Source organism: Typopeltis vanoorti, chromosome 16, assembly GCF_054136105.1.
Source record: "Typopeltis vanoorti isolate ZY-2024b chromosome 16, IOZ_Tvanoo_1.0, whole genome shotgun sequence".
In the NCBI taxonomy this organism is placed as follows: domain Eukaryota; kingdom Metazoa; phylum Arthropoda; class Arachnida; order Uropygi; family Thelyphonidae; genus Typopeltis; species Typopeltis vanoorti.
The window spans coordinates 20,339,783-20,345,782 of record NC_143564.1 but is presented as its reverse complement, the minus strand read 5'-3'; positions in this window follow the sequence as shown (position 1 = coordinate 20,345,782).

Genomic DNA, 6,000 nt, shown 5'->3' with positions numbered 1-6,000 from the left:
TGAATGATACATGTATCACGTGTACATGATTAACTATTGTTGCTAAGGGACGATCTGTACTTTGCACTGAAGTTCATTTCCTGTGCGTTAAGAGATCTAATTAGGGTTTTCCATATCTCTGCGAGTATGAAACCCTGGTTCCTGTTAAGGTTATTAACAGAGCAAGCGACTGCAGCTGCTTCTTTAAACATTCGAGAGTGATAGTCTGCTTCTATGTAAGGGGAACAGCTTGTAATTCCAATCAATGTATCCCAATCAATGACATGGTTAGTTATACAGATATGAGGCGACAGGCCTGATATGTCTTGTCTGTTGTTTTTCACGTAACCAATGTGTTCCTTCTGTCTAATTTCGAGGCTTCTTGATGTTTGCCCGATGTAACGTGAACCACATGAGCATGGGATATTGTAAAAAATGTGTTTGAGATAAAATTATTGTTTCAAAACTATATATAAGAAATATATAAATTTTTAAGAAAATAATTTTATTAAATAATGTTCAGTTCTCTTTTTACGAAATATATATAGAAAAATGCATGCAATTAACAGACAACATACTGAACTCTTCTCTCTCTCTCTCTCTCTCTCTCTCTCTCTCTCTGTGTGTGTGTGTGTGTGTGTGTGTGTGTGTGTGTGTGTGTGTGTGTGTGTGTGTGTGTGTGTGTGTGTGTGTGTGTGTGTGTGTGTGTTATCTGTCAGGACTCCAATATTATCAGATCTTATATTTTGGTTGTCTAAGGCACATCATACTGCATTATTCTACCTGATAGTTGGTCTTTCTATGGCTCTATTTTTTGCCATCCGGGCAAAAAGACACTTGTTTTGTGACCATACGACCTTAGATTAACACTGCTTGCACATTCCCCAATGGTAAATATCTCAAGTTCATGCGTGTATTCTTCTGGCTGATTTGCGAGAAGAAAACCTCCAGCTTCTGGAAGAAACAACTATGCCACTGTCATAGATACGATTCAATATATATTATGTTATATTATTTTCCCCGGCTCCTAAGCGTGTTTTATCCCTTAGGGGACGAACTGGTCTCCTGAGATGTGTATGTTTATGTTGAATTGCATTGGCAGGGTAATAAAATCTTGAGTCTTCATGATCTCAAAAGGATCTTCATTGTCTCAATTTCCTGTTCTTCATATATGGACTACAATACTTAGAAAATATTGCATATAAATGAGTGAAAACATTATAAAAAAAATTAGAAATATTGTACATCCTTTTACAAGAACATTCTGATGTTCATTTCAAGACAAATTCCTATTTGTAAATCGCTACTTTTAGTTGTGATCAGTAAACGGATATTGATTGGGATTTTACTAATATCATATTTATTGATTTTTTTTTTTCTAAAGTCAGCTGACCTGAATGTCTGAGTAGATAACTCCGCAGTCAATATTGTGTGAGTTCGAACCTTCATGGGAATGAGTATTTGCGAAATGAATTAGACGAAACTTGAAGATTTCCCCGATTGCTTCAACTCCACCAAAAGAAAAATGAATACTTTCCTTCATAAAACTGTGATTGGGAACAAAAGTCGGATTCATCGGTATAATTCGCGAAATTAAAGTTCCCTCGGTGGAATATCACCACGCTACCTCACCAAGGGCCAAAAATTTTAAATCTCGATCATCCACTATAAAATGCATGCTGCCTTTTGGGACCCACAGCTATCATTCACCTGGACTATATTGGTGAAAGAGACTATAAAATATTTGCGAAAGCATGTGGAAACCTTGACAAAGGAAGCAACGAGTTAGTCGAGTTCGTTCTGAGGAACAACGAGACAACGCGTGGAGAGTTATATACTGGAGAGTTCACTCCAACACCTAATGAAGAGACCGGATTCGATGTTTCTTCGGGACATCCTCCTACAGCCCGGAGAAACCCCCCAAAAGTATCCATTTTGCAAATGACGAACAGAATGTTTGGGGAGAAAGTACAGACTTCAAACTTTCTTTTTTTTGGGGGGGGGGAAGCTATCACAACCGCGTCATGACTTACAGAACCCTCTGGCATATACGAGTACTATTATAATGGAGTTTATAATTATTACTAGCATCCTATTAACATTTTATTCCCCAGATTGCTCTGTTATTTCAAAGGGGTTCCGGAATTAGCCACACAGAAACAATAAAATAAAACACTACTGTTACATAAATTAAGATATTAAAATCGGAGGCAACGATGACATCAAAACGACAGTAATCTGAATAACTCCCCACAAAATTCGCGAAAACTATGAGAGTAAATCGAGTGTTTCATTTGTTCATCCTTAATTTTCCTGGAATTCTCGTGTCTGTTGAGTGCAATCTTTATTTTTTGTTTTTTTTTCCGACCAAATTTTTAAATGCATAAGTTACAATTAGTTAAGATTCTGCTTTGTTTATAACAACTCCGATCTGAATTAACATCAGTCAGGATGTTACTGGATGATATTATCTAGATAAAGAAGTGTTCAGTTTTTGATTAATGAACGAATGGGTATTGGTCGAGCGATTCTATTCCAACCAACAGGCGGTGGGTTTGAATCTCGCCGTAGACATGGGCGTTTGTGATTTTCTTTAGATGGAAGATAAATATCTTTGTCAATTTTCAGTGTGAGACTGCCGTCCTACTTAATTGGGGATTGAAAAATTTCCATGTTTGATCTGTTTAGAAGGGCTTCCGCTTTATGTAAAAAGTAAACAAAAATACAAAAAAAAATAATAATAATGATAACAACAATTGTGTGGGAACCATAAGAAAATCAAGGCCACTCGGGGTAAAATTAGGATCCATCTTCTCCAATCGTGTCATTCCTGATGCAATCTTGGAATCCAGAGTTCATTTTCTCTTACGATGAGACTTCATGGTTCTTCCGATTCACGAGTATGGACTCGTCCTGAGTGGCTTCTACAAAATGTGCTGCTCTCCCTTAAAAAGTCCTTCATTTGATAATCCATAATGTCAAGTTTTATCCATTACATTGTCAAGTGCAAGTTGTGGGAGTGTTAATGGATGGAAGGACAAGTTTGATAGTGTAACAAAATTCTTTAATTAAACAAATAAATAATTTGGACTTGTGGGAAAATTACAAGTCCAAGTTTTCGTATGATAAAAAACATGTTATTAATTGCCAAAAAATAACATGTTTTTTGCCAAACATGTTGTTGTTTGGCAAAAACAATAACATGTTTTTGGCAAAAGCATGTTATATGCCAAGCTTTACATGTGACATGACACCTGGATCTAGTGCCCCCCCGTAAATGGTGGGGGAAGATACCAGATGGCAGTTATACAAATATATAAAAAAGTTACCGCATGAATTCCAATGCGACAGGACCATAGAAATCCCAACAATGATCAGTAGTCAATATGAGAAAACAGTGAATGTCATCCGCGAAATATTTTCTAAATTGGGAGTTATAAAAGATATTAAAAAAGGTACTGATGCTATTCGTAACCAAGAATGTTAATCTAGGGTGATGTGTTTTACTATAGAGACGAACAGCGCTATTTACAACTTTGTGTATAATTATAGGATCTGCAAGGGTTATGGTCAACTATCCAGGAGACAGAGCCAAATGAAGAATTGTCTTCAAAAAGAACTTTGCTTCTGCATTGTTGCCAAAACTACCTTTTAGGCCTTCTTTTTCTCCATTAGTTGGTGTCCTATCCACTTCAGTTCACTTCTGAATTGTTCTATTAGATGCATTTGCTGGATTCCATGTTTATTTTATCACAATGCTATTGATTCTATTATTTACGCATCGAGTAGCGATGTTCTATGCTCTGTGCGCAGCCAACATTCGCGTGCTTATCAGTAGAGAGAGAGAGAGAGAGAGAGAGAGAGAGAATTGTCCAGCTGTGGAGTTTAACATGCGGCGGGGAGATTATGAGAACCGTGTAGCTGTAATAGCACTTCACAACGTAGGAATGCAGCCACCTGTTATTTTCGACACGCTAAAAACACTCGGGATCAGCAGGATGTTTGTGTATCGGACCATTAACCGTTATAACGATACAGAAGACGTATCTGACCGCCAAAGAGCAGGTCGACAATGCTGCGCTAGTACGCAACAGCTTGTGAGGGCTGTGAAGGCACTCCTCCGCCGTAATCCTGTGAGAACGTGGAAAGTGATGTTGCGAGAGATGAACGTTTCATAGAGAACAAAGTCACCTGATCTAACCGGTGACTTGGGGTGAGAGCCTATCGTCATTCTACTGGACACTTCATAGCGCCACAACTTATGCCGCAGAGGGTGATGAAATCAAAGGCACTTTTATGACGGATAGCGAATAACAGACACAGAGATATCTTATTCATAAATGAAAACATTTTCACCTTTTGAAGAGTCGTTTAAGTACCAAAACGATCGGGTGTATGCCCTGGATGGTCGCACATTACGTGCCATAACACCTAGAATTCACAGAGGTCATCATCCTGTGTCAGTGATGGTTTGGTGGGGCGATAAGTATCGAGGGGGGGGTATCCAAGTTGCATTTCTGCGAGAAACGAGTCAAAAACTTCGCCATAGTGTATCAAGATGGTGCGTGTGGCACAGCCCCTGAACAACTTGTTTCACGGTAGTCAGTTGATCTTCCAACAGGACTCAGCCACAAGATGCCCACGAGACTAGGACCACACTAAAGTGGTTGGAGACAAATGTGTTCACCCACATATCACCGATTAAGTCTGAAGGAGGATTTGGAGCGAGTAGTGGCAGTGTTTCCATTGGATGCTGCGCATGCTGGCATCGCCTCACAAACTTTCGGCGTGCGTGAAAGTAAACGGGAGATATTTCGAGCATTGAATGCTAATAATGTTCGAACTTGAACAGCACATAAAGATTTATGTGCTGTTTAAGTTGTAAAAGTATTTATAGCTAGGCTAGGTATACAAAATCGCAAGGTATCTAGCTACCATTTTGTACAGAATGGAATGCACATGTGACATTCTCTGTTACAATGGTGTGATTAAATGCATACTTACTAGTACCCACTCACTCGGAGTGCGGGGGGGGGAATTGGATTATTAGCAGAGTCACTCTTAAATGAAGGTTGCAAAATTCCTTCCCATAAAAATACTAACTGGCCAAAGAACATATACACACACGCGCACTTATTTGATAGACATATTACTCATTTCGCGTTGCGTAATATTGTCTAAACAATCGAATATTTCTACTTTCTTGTATTCCATCATATCAAGCTCAAAAACATCATATGCCACATATGGTTGAAATTGAGACCAAGTTAGAAATTGAACCAATTGGTTCGATTGGTTGGAAAGACCTCGGCTGGAGTCCTGTCTAGGGCCTGAATAACATTTATTAAGACTTTTCAATTGAAGATGAATTAACTGCTCTCACTCTTTTATATAGGGGCGAAATGTTTTTTTTTTCCCGTTCTGAAGGGTTTTTCGTCCCACAAGCAGACAAACTGGCCATAATACACACGACAGAAGACATGGAATTTACATACAAAAACTGTATATTTAAGTATACAGTTTTTGTATGTATACTTAAATATACATACAAAAATATACATATATATATATATATATATTACAACTACATTTATTTTGAATATCAGACTACCATTGTGCTACAATATTTTCAATTTTCCTTTGTTCGTAGCCTTCCTTGTGGGCAACACATCGCTTGAGTAAGCACTCTTTAGACGAAGTCCATTTGAACGTTTTGTATAAAGAAATGAACTGCATTGTATTCGATCCCAATGGAAATCCACGGATAAGCACGAGGAAGCAAAGATGAATATGTTTACTGCTCCTCACCCTTACCACGTCACACATGAACACCCACCAAAGGATTAGTGGTAACTGCCTCTTTAGAGTCAATCGATCAACTGGCTGCTCTTACAACACGCTCTCTAGACTGTTTGCGCTGACGTCATGCACTAAAGAAACGAATAGACAAGCAACAGAAACCCCCCCCCCCCCACCTTACACACACACCCGCAAAGCTAAAATTGGAATCATTGTCGCCGA